General features: G+C 43.3%; 1 protein-coding gene across 1 annotated transcript in view; it reads right to left on the reverse strand.

Annotated features, from left to right (window-relative positions):
• SESN3 (sestrin 3) overlaps positions 1 to 16234 on the reverse strand; it is a 37508-nt gene extending 21274 nt beyond the window's left edge. Inside the window, exon 1 of the mRNA XM_050897758.1 lies at positions 16157 to 16234. The gene's annotated coding sequence lies outside the window, so the exon portion shown is untranslated. The remainder of the gene's footprint in view (positions 1 to 16156) is intronic.
• Between the last annotated feature and the right edge of the window lie 547 nt (positions 16235 to 16781).

Consider the following 16781-nt stretch of genomic DNA (forward strand, 5'->3'; position numbering starts at 1 on the left):
TTTCTAATGAAGAGTCTCTGAAGCAGCACGGCATATCCTTTAATCCATCGCCTCCCATGCAGAGGGCTGCCTCGTCCTGCCTGAGCACAGCCCATCTAACCAAGCCTGGTTTTGCTCTGCCAGCGGGGTCCCACGTGCTTGGGAGGCTGCACGCTCAGTGTGGGTAAGGGCAGCAACCGTGGCCACGCATGTGGTCTCCGTCCTCCTACAGAGAGACCGTATCGACTTCCCCATTCGATCCACGCAGCAAACCACTGCCAACAGGTAGAATAAATGTTTGATAGAAAGTACAGATAAAACAGCAGCTGCTTTGACAGGCCTGAATTAATACCTAAATTAACTACTGATAGCAGAGCCTCTTTACAATACAGTAATTGAATGGTTAAATACTTCAATTCATAAATGCACACACATTTGATTTATTGGGCATACTGCCAATCAGAGAGGCACAACTGGTGGATATTAAAAAAAAAAGAGAGAAAGACCCCTAAGGTTATGTAAATCCGTCATGTATCTCTGGCAGAACTGCCTCCCAAGAATGCTCTACCGAATTTTTAATAGAAGTACTGTCTGAAAATACATGCCTTGTAAGCAAGCAAAATTGAATGGTATTCATCCATACCATAAATGCATAATGGCATCCTTCTACTGTGAAGAAAGTGGCTTAGGTTTTTTTTTTTAAAAAAAGGTATTTCAAAGATGCTAAATGTTCAAAATATTAGATTAATATAAGAGCAGTACACAGCAAAATACTCCAACAACATATTTTAAAGAAAACCTTTAACGGACTCCATTGCAATTCATGCTGGAACATCCTCAAGTGCTACAGTACTGCAGCAGAGATCATCATCACCAAGGATTTATAGGAAGGAAGATGCATTTAACTGCAGGTTGCTATAAAAGCAGACTGGGAGAACTGTTTAACCAGGGACTGGCATCGAGGCTGCACTCTCTCACCTCTCCTCTTTGGCACTGCCGTCGCATTCATTATGACAAGGAGCAGAGAGAGACACAATTCAGTGTGCCTTAAAACATTAAGATTTAGATTTTTACCAAGGGTAAGACTCTTAAGGTTATGTCTGCACTGCAGTCGCTAGCACAACTGCTGCTCTTCTAGAAATATTTAAAGCTAGCTTTAAAGAAGTCCTTGGCTAACACTAGTTTTAAAGAAGTGCTTGGTTAACAGTTCCTAAGTCAGGTGGGCGCATGGAGCTCAGCTGCACAACCTGCTTGAGAAACCAGACAAACATTCATTCAGCTGCTGCTTTCAGTTGAAATGATGAAGCTAGACAGTTCAGACTGAACAGTATCATAAAGAGATCTGCTCATAGCAAGTATAGAGTCCTACCTTTGCACTTTAATGGAAAAAATAATACCAATATCCTCCTCTGATTAGCATCTCAATCCCCCCCACAGTTGCAGGGGAGGAAGCTGGGCTCTGACTTCTGCACCAGCTCACTAAAATTGTTTCCTTCCCAGCTTCAACTACTTGCATGATAGGCTATCAGAAGCAACAAGGCTGCACTGGTGATCTGGTCACACAAGGTATTTTGCTGGCTGAGGTGTTAGTCAAGCAATGTTCATGACTATTGTCAAACACTACATGTTTACTAACTACCAAACACTGAAAAATCTTTACTAGCAAAGTGTGGAAATCCACTGTAGAGCTTAACTCAAGAAGGCAAAGGTTGAGGATCTATCCAATGTGAAAAGCTGTTTGACCTATAGCTACGAGATCTCAGATCATACAGTCCTGCTTCCCAGGCACTTCCACTACTTTTCACCAAATACTTCACGATGCAATGTCACTGCCTGGTTACAGCTATCGCTTCTTGTAGCTGTTCTCTTAAAATGCAGGAGGTGATGTGCTCTGCCTGCTCCCCTGAACAGCCAACTGGTGAAAACCATTGAACCAGGATGTTCCAAGTGGAAAATCTGAATTTTAGCAGAACAGCAGCACACCCGCTGCACAGGAGCATTCTGTTACCTGGAGCGTATCGCAGGTGCTTCTTTGCTGCGTCTCAAGGAAAAGGTAAAATTGCAGAAGCCCCACACTCCAGAAGTAAACTCACCACATGTCCCTGCCAACTTGATAAGTCTGTGTCCTTGTAGTGTTTTCAGCTCGATAAAAACTACTACTGAGCAAATAAACAGTGTCCCAGAATACACTGCTACAGAAACATGCTCCCAAGCACCTTTCACTTACCAGGTACTATATAAAATCAAATTCTATTCTGAGACATAGGAAAGTCAAGCAGATGGCAGAAGCATGGGTTTTGAAACTGCTTTTCCCACACATTTTATGTACAAAATGATCATAGCAGTTATTTTAAATCTGTGTGCAGGAACTATCTTAAGAGTCATGGAAGTAACCTGCCAAAATTCAGAAAAACAAATCCTCTCACCCAGATAAGAGAGGGAAATGTGCTCAGCTCAGTACTGGAGCCCCCTCAGCTAGCTTTCTGCCATATTTTTCACATAGGATTGTGAAACACAGTAGTTTGAGTCTTGGAAAGCAACTCTGAACTGCTGAGCTTGCTGTCACGAGCATGTCAAGATATTTTAATTGATTGCCTCCTGGCTGTCACAGTCCATGCATAGTGTGCTTTTACCACCTCCAATAAAAGGATTAGGAAGCAATCAGCAGGTGACAAGCTCAAGCAGAGATACTTAACCTTTTCCACAATGTGCAACCAAGCTGTGGAAATCCTTGCCATAAGACGCTGCGGACACCTGAAGTCAGTGTGTGTTTAAAAGTAAATTGTTCGAGCTCAAGGAAGAGAAATGCAAGAACGGTTATTAAATATGGAGAAACCACCTCCAGCTCAGGAAGTTTTCGAGTTGCAAATACCTGGAGACTGGGAGACAGTGCCGAAGGAGTTTCACGATGAACTTGCTCCATTTTGTGTCCTCTTCCTTAGATACCTTCCCTTGGCCACTGTCAGAGACAGGACCCTGGGTTTTGATCCGACCCACTATACCTGCTCTAATGCTGTTACATAATATATCTGCAGCAGATTGGTTCAAGAATACTACTTATTCTATGAATGCTATTAAAAAAATGAAACTTATTTTCTAATAGAGATAGGAATTGGCATTACCCAAACAAGGAGACACTTTAGCTAAACTGGACCGTTGTAGAAACAAGCATTGTGCTAATCCAGTCTAAGAGATGCAGCCCACATCAAGGAGCTCCTTAGTGCCTAGGTGAGCACATTCCTACCCTGTCTGTTCAACACAGGTGGTATCATATCATTTACTTCATAATCTTGAGTACATTACACTTCAATTATTTACTAACACTGTTTTTAGGAAGCAAATGTTATTTTTTCCCCTTTTCTGAATGCGCCTCATCAGAAGTTACATCAATTTAGATCTGAAAAAGGTGAAGAAAAAAACCCCTGAAGAGTTAAAACATGAAGACAATATAAATATGTACCCTCCCTACTCACTTGATGGGCAGATGATGTTTGTTTAGATTGATGGTATCTACCTGGAAGAATATAAGCAGACGTTGGCTATGCTACCTCACCATGAAGAACTTGAGCTAAGCTGTTCACATTAGAATTCAAGCTGACATAAAAATATTAAAACTTGAGGCTGACATTAGGTTTCTAGCTTGCAGCAAACAGAACTTGTGGCCAATGTTCCTTAAAATTTTAAAAGTTAATCCATTGAAAAGCTTTTAAAAAAATGAGAAGCTCCCTTGGTACAATTTTCTCAGACAAATGCTCATGTACAATTGACGACCACTGAGCAACTCTGTTACAGTTCAAATAACATAAGGAACACTGATGCTATTCCCACAGCTCTGCCTGGAAAGGGATAGCCCCTCTGGATGTCCAAAAGCATCAATGTCCTCCTGCTTTAAGAGAAGCACCTTTTTTTGCCATCTTTCTTTGGTCGATGACTCAATCAGAAAGAACGTGCCAGACGAAAAATAAAATCTCCCTGACTAACACGCTTTACCTCTAGCCTAAAGGTACAATTTCCAACAGCAAGCGCCTTGCTGTCTAAGCCAGGAGTTTAAGCCTTTTTTGATTAGTTGACTCATAAGCATTTTTCAGAAGGAGGTGGCATCTACACCATGCCTCTCAGTTTATGGAAATAAGTTTTCTTACACAGTATCCTTGAAAGAAGTCCAGAGAAATCTTATAGGTGCTAGGGTCACAGATGGAAAACCAAGGGTGCACCCTTTTGATTCTTCACCTGATAGGAAATCCTAAAATAGTCACCAATTAGAGTAAATTATTTCTCCAAGGAGTCTTGTTTGCAAAGGCTGGAGACTGTTTTACAATGAACAAGGAGCTGACACGCTAACTGTTTTACACCTGATTAGTCTGGGAGAGGCTTGGGCAAGAGACCGACAGAGGAAAGGCTTCATCTCGGAAGCACATTCGAAAGCCACTGACTTGGTGGAACAACCATAACAATACTTGCAGTCAGGCAGTTTCTTCCTCTTTCTTCTTTTTTTTTTAAAGAACATTTTGCATGTTAAGCTATGTCTTACCAAAGTGAGTCATTACTGAGATACAATCTCCAAAACATACTGAATTAATGTGGCTGAGCTGGTGGCAGCGAAGACCTAAGGTACAAATGTATTTTCCTGACAGAGCCTAAAAGAGATGCTGATTTTCAAAAATGAAGACTCGTAACTGTTACAGAAGATTTATTCCATGTAAATACAGAGACGTGTCCAGAGACAGATCAGCTGTTCCTGCTCTCTTCAGCCGTCCAGGCCAGCAGATTGGCAGAACTTCAGATTTGCCTCCAACCTCAGAGCTGACAGGCGCTACTGTCTCCTCAGATTACTGCGTACATTTTTACTAAGAGGACTTTCAGCTACATTTTAGTGACTTAATGACTCTACAAAAAAATCACCAGCAAGTACTACAGAAATAATAAACCCACTTATTTTATACTCTGCCTGAATAAAGACTTCTGTAGCTACGGAAGAGTGATTAACATGCATTGCCTAATGAGACCCTCCATTGCGTTCCAGTCTACTTGCCCTTTTTCTGAATGAAGTCACCAAACCCAAACTGAGACCTTTGCATCAGAGTAAGCCCAGCTCCTAAGAGACACATTCACAGCCTTTATTTGCACCCAGCTTAGCTCTGTACAGACAGAAGTTAGACCATGCAATGGGTATTCCAACTTTTCTGGGAAACAAGAACCAACACTATAGCCCTAGCTTCTCAAACAAGAAAAATTACTCATGTTGGATGGCCGGATGCTGCCTGTACGTATTCATGAGGCACAGCTTAACCCAAAGGAGTGTCCCATACAAAACAGCAACAGTACTGGATAGTCAAACTGCTTTTGCTTGTACTGCAAGTTTCTGTTGGATAAATAGGTCAAGTAACTACAGCTTTATCTAGTACCTTTTGCGTAAGTGACCTAAAGAGCAGGGGCATGGAGGGAGACCTTCCTTCCGCCTCCATTCCCATTTTGCTTTTCTAAGCCATGTGTGAAAGACGGCTCCAGCATACCCTCCCTCGGTGCAGACTGCTCTCTTTCCACTCGTCCTCTGCTCAGGTGTAACAAGCACCAAGCTCCATCTCCCCTGAAGAACTACAACGCCGGCTGCAGGCTCCTTCAGCCTTTAATTACGTTACAGTTGACCTTTTCAACCAACACACCTTTTCTTCTAACCACTTGTGAAGCACCAGCGTTGAAGCAAGACAACAAGTTTTAAACTGCTGGAATAAAAGTCACTTATCTCAAAGCAGGTTTTACCTGCATGATCCCTGATGTTACTACCTCGTCCAATCTTTTCCCAGTAATGCAAAACTTAAACTACTAATGTAATTGAACAGTTTGTTTGGGTTTTCTGGAAGGAACAGAAGATGAAAAAAATTTCTGAAGTCTCCTGAAGCGTTAATACAGCATAAACTAGTTGGAGTTCTGGTTCAACACTTCCACTGTATTTGTTTAAATGTGGAGACTGCAAGATGTAAAAATATTAAATATGGTGGAGAAACAAAATTAAAAAAACTACAAGGAAGAAGACAAAAGGCTGTATCTGATTGTAGTTCAGATGCATTAGAGCTTATCTTCTGTATTTCAGAGGAAGAAGCTAACCAGTCAAAATGAACTGCTGACTAACGAACATCATGCACCTGAAGTGTTGTTTTAATGCGTTTCCTACCACTAGGGACTGGAAGTTTCCACTGCAGCGTGTTTCCACAGCAGGATGCGAACGAAGAGTCCCGATTCAGAGTTTTCTAGCAGTAACGCTGTTGAGCAAAAACTGCTGCAACTGAGTTAAAGAGGACTTAAAACATGGGTGCTAGAACAGCTGCCACAGCACCCAATGGGTGTTTCAATCAGCCTTTGGAGGGAACAGAACAAGCCAGCTCATAATGGGGAGCAAAATGTGATGCTTTAACTTTTAATTTTCATTTATAGTGTGTTGTTATCAACTTATTACCACACAAGAACAGTGACAACTTGTGAACTTTAACAACATGCTTCTACCTCACATATACTTCATACTATGTATAATGTATGTGTGCAGCTGTTTATGGAGTTAGTAGTATGGGTGCTTCCACATAAACAGTTGCCTTAATTTTCTAACTCTAAGCTAGTTACTGCAGTAAAGCAATGAGTGCTCAGCGGAATAATCAAATCCTGATGCCGATTTCCAGGGAGGGTCAAGGTTCACACTGTCTGCTGAACAGCCAGTGGGTATTTGCACGCAGGCAGCACAGTTGATTTCAAGACACAAAACATATTGTAGTAAAGCAACATTTCAAGTGTTCTTCCACGCTGGATGAGATCCAACTGGTGTCAGGTAGAATATTTAGACAGCGTGTAGGCGCTCCATTTCATTAGAGGTCTAATCAAATTTCTAAATGCTAGAACAAATTACTATTTCCACACCTCTAATCAGCAATGAGGGTTCTTTACTGAGAAGAACGTCAATCAACTTGGAGGGAATATTTTTTATTTTTTTAGTTAATAGGGATAATTACATTAAAACAGATTTAGAACCATATGGCCAAAACCCCTCCAGATACATTTAGCCAATAATGTAACTATATTCCCTTCACCACACGCTAAAGCAGGAGATATTAAACATATTTACAAGCACATACTATTAAATTAGGTTCAACGCTGTTAAGATACTGTCTTATTAAATAGTTTTTAACTGTACAACTCATACAGAGGAGAGAACATATACTGGCTTTCAATTGTTTTGTTGGTATCAGCCAGAACAAATCCAACGCAGTAATAAATAGCCCAGAGACAGATAAAAGATGATTTTGAGTAAGCAGCTCTGTACTGCTCTAAGAATGGCTTACACCAAGACAGCTAGTACTTCTTCGCTATCATCAACATAACTCTGTTTTACTTAGGTTATGTGGAATTGCTCAGAAGCACAAATTCTTAATTCCCAAGTAACCTCCAAGTCACATTTAACGTTCATTTTTGTGTGAAAATGTTAAGCGAGGAGTCATCCTTGCAAGCATTCCTCCCTTCTAAGGAAGAATTTAACTGATCCTTTAAAGTATCAATTGACTCTAAAAGAATTTACAATTCTCTCTAGTTCCATGTCAAAACTAAGTTCAAATTTAATACACTTTAAAACAGATACACAATTACGCATTTTGATTCTGAAGTGCAGCAATTGAGACATACTGGTTGTATTTACGAGTTTATTGCTCATTCTGCATAGACGAAAACCTGATTTTAAAGTCACCTTTTACTTTTCTTCCAAATGTCTTCTGCACTTGAAGAGATAATAGAGACCTATGGTTCCACATAATTGTCAACAATGCGATTCCTCCTGGCTTTCATACATGTTAACCTAACATTTGTGTACGTTGGAAGACTTAAACCACAACCCAAAGGGTGGTCCACACACTGACCACACAATATGGAGCAAGTCCATGAGGAACTTACTTCTTGTGTGATGCAGGCTTACCACTTCAGTTCCAGCCTGCTCACAACACATGAAGCCAGGAATACTTCATATTCCTCTCCATTATTATTTTTTCCCACCTGATCCCCTGAGGAAGGGGACTGCAGGTAGCCTCACACTGTTACCAAGTTCGCTAGGTTGGGTGCTGAGCTCAGAATCCATTAGAAATCCATTGTCGGTCTAAGAAAACAAGATGCTTAGCTTGAGAGAAATATGACAGAGTCATTAACAAGAAAAAAAACAAGTGTTTAATCAGGAGGTTGTATCTGTTTATTTATCTTACTCTAATTCAGGTAACCAGGGACTTCAGGAAAGATTTAAGGTGTCTTTCTAGATTAAGAGCACTGACTTCTGTCTCTTACCCTGAGCACCATCACTTACACCCTGTTCAGCCCCCCCCAACTTCAGTCCCTGATTGCCCCAAACACTATGCCCTACAAGAAAAAAGCTCGTGCTTCAAAACACCTTGCTTTCAGTTTAAATAAGATGTGAGAATGAAGATATTTGAATAAATCAATCACTGAAACGGTCTATACCAAGAACAAAATAGTTTCTCAGCGTCCTAAACACGTAATATTAACTATCATCTACACCGATATTTTGCCCCAACTGATAGTTATCCAATGTCCGATATGCAAGAAGTATCCTATAATAAAAGTTTGAAACTAGTGGTTAAGAGAGACATTTAAAATTAATACCCCTTGATCATGACCTCCTTTATTATCAGTAACACTAGTTTGCCCAGGGTGGCATACTGAGAACCCTGTAAAATTTCTTGAACTATCCCTAATGCATTCAATGGACTGACTGATAGATAAACAGTCAGAAAAAAATTGTTTGTGGAGAATATCCCTACCTCCCTGTAATGGAATTTCACAAGATATTTGAGTCATCTGCATTACGCTCCCTACAGCTTCTACTTAAAGTGCACAGACTACCAGGCTGGGTTGCAGAGACAACAATGGGAAGGACCTCTGCATGCAAACAGGAACACCTGCAAAGAACAGAGAAATTAAACAGCATAAATTATTTCCATACAGGTTTTTCCAAAGCTGATGATGTGCAGTTTCTCATTAACTGAGGTCTCCCTCCTGACAATTCAAATTTCTTCTCTACTGAAAACGCCCCTTTTCCCCCCAGTCTATCCTGACCCACTTAGACAAAAGCCAATATTCAGCCTGGCCAAGCAAACTATGCTTGCGATCCCTTCTTACTCTCCAGCCCTGGAAATGGAAATCTGATAATAAAATCTCCAGGCCAACTCTCCCAGCTACGCAAAGCCAGGGGAGAATTATACCACTATCTTCTCTCGCTCAAATCTCCCTAGCCAGGAAAAAAGGTTCAAATAAAGAACCAAACGAGTATTAACAGCTCCTTCGCCAATGTGGGACAGAGGAAAAACCAAGGATGCTTAACGAACCATATTATTTTTTTTCAGATTTCAAAACACCACCATTTAAAGAGATGTGAAATCTGAAGCACTAATTAAGTAATATGCATAAATTTAAAGCAAATGCTCACAGAGTCCACATCTCCAAACCACAGCCTGCGATTTGGCTAATGCAACGCACCACTCCTACCAGCAGCAGTAAGCCTTAACAGAGGACAACCTCCACGCTTGGCTAACCCACTCCCAACACTAAACCTCAAAGTTTCTTTTGAAGAAAATCCTCCTCCCCACTTTCTTTCCTTTCTTGCCTCCACTCCCTCCCTGTAATTCAGGGAACATTGTGTTTTTGCTATTTTTTTTTTTAAATAAAAGTGAGTATTCTAAATGAGCATGGTTCCTACGAGGCCACCTCTTACAGCTTTTCATTGCAAAACAGCGTCCTTCACCAGAAGTTCATTTCACTCATACCACTCTCGTTACAGGTCTAATGAAAATTTAATAGTTCTGCCTTCTCATTTTCAGCACATAAGACTAGAAAGGTACAAGGAAAATTTTTTACACCAGTTTTTAAGTCAAAAGTGGAAGAACCCAGGAACCCTCAAAACCAGCATACATGTGCAAAGAGCAATAGTGCCCTCCGATTCCAGGCAACCAAGCCAAAAAATAATTACGCAGGGGGGTGGGCAAACAATTATTTAAAAGGGTCAGACTCTGAAAAGATACAAATTACTGCAAGACTCGTGAGGATGGGGAAGGAGAGAAACCACAGTCATCTCTGAATTTTCCCTGCATTTATTTCACAGGAAAGAATCCTGTTCTTTAAGTTGTTTTTTTTTAACCAAATCTTTTTAGAAAAAGTAAGAACAAATGATGAGGGTGAGGGGCCTGTTGCTGACAACCTTAACTGCCCTAAAAGGCTGGGTTTGTTGCTCTTGGTTTATAGCTTTACATTTTGGACCCTCAAACACCCATCTTCTCCCCCTAGCTGTGCACGCAGGATTAGTAGTGGAGTGACCTGAGCTGGTTTCACCATGGCAGTGCTCCAGGGGACTGGAAGACACAAACACCGAAGGCAGACACCATGTTTTACACAACAGAAAGTTGCTAAAATTAGAACCAATACAAACAGAGTTGGGTTTTCATGACAGACTTCGCAAATCACTTTGAGAACTCCTTTAGGAAGAGGCACATCAGAGATTTAAAGCCACCTAGGCAACCGTAAATGAAGACAACTACAGTGCGACGAGACTATTATTAAGAGTGGTCAAACTATGGAAGACATCATTTGATTTTACAAAATAAGATTCTCTGTGACAGCCAAGTTTGTTGATCAGATTTCCAAAGCTAACTACACTATGCAACTCAACAAAAAAAAAGATGCTGCATTGTGGAAAACCCAGGGTGTTTTCCAAGCAAAGGCACAGCAACCTTCATTTGCCTATGTTCAGAATAGATTGAACCAGGTTGACTTTTCTCAAAATAGTTGAGACGTCCTCAAAGTCCTCTTGAGTTCTACAGAACAGGTAACAGCATCTCCATGCACCTTCATGACTCATGGTAACACGTATTTTAGCTTACATGGGCTTATGAGACCTGACATTAGACTATTTTTGGTTCACTTTTGGGCTACTTTCTTGCTCACCCACACAGAACAATAAAGTGAATGAAAGTATGTCTTTTTTTTTTGGATATGACCTCAACTCCCTGAGCCTAGGCTAGTGCTATTGTAAGCACCACATCATTTAATGACGTTCACACATTTTTCTGTCTTAAAAGTAGGTGCTTTTTTTAACAGCACCAGACCTCGAACAAACTCTTCCAGAACCTCACACCTCTGGACACTTTAATTTTCCAGCCTAAATGTATTTATGACCATTTTACATCCATCTACTCTTGAGCTAATTTCTCCTCACTGGCTCTTACCATCGGATGTATTTATAGACACGGATCATATCCCCTCTCAGCCTTTGTTTCTGCTGGATTAAAAAAGCAAACTCTTTTAGTCTCCTTCTGCAAAATCAGTACTCTCTTTCTCCCAGCACCCAGACAGCTCACCTCTGCGCCTGCTTAATTAGGGTCCATCCTTCCCGGCTTCCCTCCTCCCCAACAACACTGCCCTGCAGGGTGACAGTAGGCTGCTGGTCCTCCTGCACACCAACATCCTTCTCCTTGCTCCTTCCAAGGAGCTGCTCTTACTAAAAGTTATGAGTAACAAATAGCCAAACCTATAACTCTTACATTTCATACCACTGGATTTCACCTCACTTCTAACTACACCAGCGCTCAAGGTCTTGCAGCTTTCTGTGAAATGTTCCACTCTTTCCCTGGACCTACAACATTTACCACTTCTGCTGCGTGTACATCTTTTAGAAACAGTCACGGTCTCATCGCGATTCGGTACAGTGTTAAACCAGATTAGTTTCAAGTGATCCTTTGAAAACCCACTGGTAGTCTCCTCTCAGCACAGTGACTTCTCCTTTCAGCATGGCCCACCACCATCCCCACTCCCATCAGTTCCAAATCACTCCTCTGTAATTAACAGGAACAGAAAAATAGACAAAATGTGTCAGATCAAAGGTCCCTATTGCCCAGTAACTTGTCACTGCCAGGGGGCAATAGCAGACATGTAACAGCCAGGAAAGCATACAGAAACTATACTGGACAGTGTTGCCATTTCCTATTTACAGGTCTCATTTAATTTTTCTGTTATGAATTTGCCCAAATACTTTTGAAACCCACTTAAACTTTTCGGTATTTAGAACATTTTGTGTTAGTAAATCCCAAAGTTTAATTTGAGCTGACTTGCTAGTGCAGCAAGGAGTTCAACCTTCGATGTTACTTCAGATGTTTAATGAATGAAGTCTAGGTTTAGTCCATCCAAAGCTTTCGGAAGAGGACACTCTAGCAGATGTCTTATCAACAGAAGACTACTACATTAGTTTAGCGTGACCTACTTTTGGTGGTATCATGTCATACTTTTTTTTTCATATATCTGTATGCTTTTCCATCAAAATTTGCTTTAGTAACTTGCATAGTATTGAGACTTGTGCTAAAGGAGGAGACTGGCATGGGGGGATGAGGAGCACTGAAAATTATGTCCATAATATTGATGGCTATTTCCCTCTCACAGGATCACCTTGATTGGGCAGGTCTACAAAAAACAGGAACAGATCCTGGATTTCATACACCTTTATCCAGGACTCCAGCACAGAGACTGGCTCAAGCCAGGACGGTCAGCTAAGCCGGGTTCACTTCCCCCTTGCCAACAGTGATGGATGCTTATAAACCGCACTCCCTTATCACCCGTTTTGCTGTTGCCCTTGTATCTCCCTCACTGAAATCTAACACAAAACAAATATTTAATCCTGGAACCACATTTATACTGATTTTCTTTTCTATCCTACCAACTTGTATGTACATGTAAAAGAACCTTTTACTTCACATGCTTTGCAACTTGCAACTAAGCTTGAACAGTTGGCAAACTCTCACTGTTCCTACATTTCCTGACATATCAGGATTTTTCCATCCCCTGAAGACTTTTTGCTTATTCCTAAAAGCCTTCCTGAAGCAGTTATTTGTCCAAAGAAATACTGAGCCCTTCCTATATATTCTCTTCTTGCTTGCTTGGGCTATTGATTTTCTTTAGGCAGGAGAACCTTGGGTTTCCATCAAGCTCCAGACCCCCTCCAGATTTACACCCCACAGCTCCCCTGCCCAGGGACTCCCTGACACGTTGGATTTTCAAATGTGAGAGCTGGAGGCTGTCCTGGTTACTGCAATGGCAGCAACTCTCAGCCACCTCTAGGAAAGACTTGGCTACAGCACTCGTATGCCATTTTAAGCACTCTTCCCTACTGATATGTCACAGTTTTGTTACAAAGCCTGCCCATCAATCCCACGAACCGGAGCTACTCACCTCATTTTGCTCATTCTTCCATTTTTTTTAAGCTGAGTCAAAGCATTAGCCTCAGTTGTCTGTTCAACAAGCTCACTCGCCAAATCCAAACCAGCATCACCTATTATTGCTTGTCATTTTTTTTTCCTAAATCAAATAATGACATAGCTGTCATATCTATGACTGTCTAAACCCTTATGATTAGCAGCAATTGTTCTGCAAGTAGATCTGGCTATTTAAAGTGTCCTGTAACAATAAACCCAACCAGAAATTATATCTTGTTAATATGAAAAACCTTCCTCATAGGCAAATTTAACCTATGGATCCTTAGCAAGTTTCTAGCGTTACCCTAACAGAACTTTCCGTAATAAAACATAACTTTGATTAATTTGAAATTAGCTGAAACCTAAAGCACTGCATCTAGCTTTTCCTGTTTCCCTGTTGAAAGATAAACTTACCTTCACCCATGAGAATCCAAAACCTGCTGGACTATTTCAAATTTCATTATATGCCACTGAGTAGAAAGCTTGCTTTGCCCCTTGTAATTTTGATAACAGCACTACCTAACCTGCGAGTGTTCAAGTGGCTTCAAATAAAGACTTAAGACTGAGGAGGGCAGAAGAGATTCAATATCTTTTAAGGCCAATCATTTTTCCAGTATATTATCACATGAGCATTAAAACAAAAACCAACACCGTCAAAAGAACAGATGAGGCAGCACTTATCTGAAGATTATTACTCTGAGACTCAGGTCAAATTTGCATCTCACTTCCACCAACCCTTTCCCCCTCCCCCCCACCCCCGTTTTCTACTTGCATGCTTGCCAATGAAGTACAAAAGGTTAAAATTTACAGTGATTGTCATTATACCAATTTTTTACATAATTACAGATGTAGTCAGAAGCTCTGTACTTCTATGTTTACTGTCCAGCCTAAAACACAGATGCAACGATGTCCTAGTACAACCACTGCAAGCACAAAACACCTCTATCTCAAGTGGGTTTCATGGGCTGTCGCTCAGTTTCTTTTTTCTTTCCCCAATTTTGCAACGAAGTAGTTGAAATGGCCACAGACAAAGCAGGACAGCACTAAGCTGCCTTCCCCAACAGACCCAAGTGGGTACCTATGCTTTACCATCACCCTCTCAAAATTACCTAAAAAAAAAAAAAAAAAAAAAAAAAATTCTAATCTGGCAAGTTTCCTGTGACCAGAAAAGTAACATCTAGCCCTGTCCCACCCCCCACTGATATTAAAGAGGTGTACAAAAAAAGTCCTACCCAGCAGGATGAGACTATGGCTTCAAAAAAATTCAATAATTTAAATTTAATTTTAGATCTACAAGTGCTGCCAAGCACCACTTTATTTGTCAACAAAACATTTTGATTATTTGGCAGAACAAAGCAAGCTCCCTCCCTGCTTTCTCCACAGACATATTTGGCACCGGTTAATTTGAATGTCTTTAGACATATGTCAAGTCTGAAGCTGTTTCAGGCTTTAACCCCGCAGAACTTCTCTCTTTTAAGTACTTGTTTTTCCTAAAGCAGTAACAGTAGCAAGTTAAAGCCAAGAAGGGATTCGATCCTGCAACGAAATGGTTAAAAATCAGACTCTGCTGATGTGTGCTTCTCTGATCCATTACATTTCTCGCAAGCTGAGCTAAGAGCTGAGCACCAAGTATCAACTGTAATATGATCCAAGAGTTTATGGAAAAAATAACTGCACATACCAAGCATGCACATTTAATAAGATTTTGTTTCCATTAAAATATTCGAGAAACATGATTTTTAAGATCTGCTTCTCTCTCTGACCGATTTTTAACGTTTCTCCTCCCCCCTCCCCTAAATACACACCTCCTTTCCAAAAACCAAACCCTTAAAAAAAAAAAAAAAAAAGGAAAGAAAAAAGCAGTCCTACTGCAGGGAAGAGAGGCTTGAAAAACAACTTTGATTGGCACTTGGCCTGACCCACAGAGGAAGAAAAACAGTTTTTGGACAAAGAGCGCAAATATTTGAGCTCATTGACTTACAGGCTTTCTTAGCAATTGCAAGAACCTACCTGGTGCAAAACGTATTTGGAGACATTGAATTAAAATAAAACCAAAACCAGCATCGCGTTCATCTTGGGCGCTCGGACTTGGCGCATTTGCACAGCTCAGCAATTTTAATTCATTTGCACTGGACAAACACCTCAACTAATGCTCCCCGTTACACAGATGTCGAGAGGAGGTGGTAAAGCGATTACACTCCTCCTGAAGCACAGAGGGTCCGCGCAAGGGAGCGGCTGATAACAGTAGGGATGGGGCTTAGCGGATTGGGGGGGGCAGGGGCTTTTTTGGTGCTTTTTTTATATTTTAAAGCTCTGGTTTTGGATGCCCCTGCACAAAGACTTGACGGAGATCGCAGCGATGAATTTTGCCGGTGAAATATTTGGATAAACTTTCCAAGCACGGCTGGGCCCCAAGTCAATCCCCCCATACCATCGGGGAGGCCAGGCACCCCCCAAACCCTCGGGGTGGGGTGGCAGCCTAGAGCAGGGGCAAGTGACAATCGTCCCAAGGGGAGGGAGGCCATAGGGGCACAGGACCTGGCACCCCTCTGCACCCCCCGGCACACCTGGGGCCGTGTCCCTCCCACCCTGCACCCCTCCACTGCCCCCCACCCCCCAGGCACTCACCTCCTGGCAGGCCCCATACACCTCCCCACACCGTCCCAGGTGCCCCACAGCCCCCACCCCACTGCCCCAGAGCCCCCCACTCCCCCCCTCCAACCTCCCGCCCCACTGCTGCCCTATGGCCCATTTCTCCTCACGCCACTGCCCCCCCCCCCCCCCAAGTCTCTGCCCCATCGCCCCGCTCCCCCAATCCCTCCTACAAGCCTCTATCTCTCCGCCTCCCGCAGGCCCCTCAGCTCCCCCCGCCTCACAGTGGGGCCCCCCCCGCTCGGTACCTGTCTGGGCACCTTCCGGCAATTGCCGCACACCCGGTACTGGCCGGCGGCGGAGGCGGCGGTGGCGCTGCCCACGGGGCCGGAGCCGAGCCGGTTCATGCTGGCGGAGAGCGCGGCGCTGGCCGGGCGGGGAAGGGGGGGAGGCGGCAGGGTGGCTCCGCGCCGCTCAGCAGCCCGCGCCGCCGGCCGCCCCCATCCTCCAGCCGCGGCCCCAGCACCCCGCTCCGGGCCGCTGCCCCCTGCGCACACCCCTGCGCGCTCCGCCAATCCGCGCGGGCCGCCCCGCCCGCCGCCGCCGCGCCCGGCCAATCCTGGAGGCCGCCCGCCGCCGACCAATGGGAAGAGCTTTCTCCGGCTCCCATCTCCAGGCAGCCTCCGAGCGGGGGCGGGGGTAGGGGCGTGGTCACCGCCGCGGAGGGGCGGGGCCGGCCGCGTCTCTGGGCAGCGTTGGGGAGAGGGGCGGGGCCGGCGCTGCGGCGCGTGCCTTCTTCTGGCCAATAGGGTAGGTCAACGGGCGGAATGCAAACGAGGCGCGGGAGGCCCCGCCCCAGGAGCGGGGGACCGCCGGCCGGCGGGGGCTGTGGGGCAGCGGCGGGCAGGGGCGGGGGGCGGCCGGGCCGCGGGG

Source organism: Gymnogyps californianus, chromosome 1 (genome assembly GCF_018139145.2).
Source record: "Gymnogyps californianus isolate 813 chromosome 1, ASM1813914v2, whole genome shotgun sequence".
Taxonomy (NCBI): domain Eukaryota; kingdom Metazoa; phylum Chordata; class Aves; order Accipitriformes; family Cathartidae; genus Gymnogyps; species Gymnogyps californianus.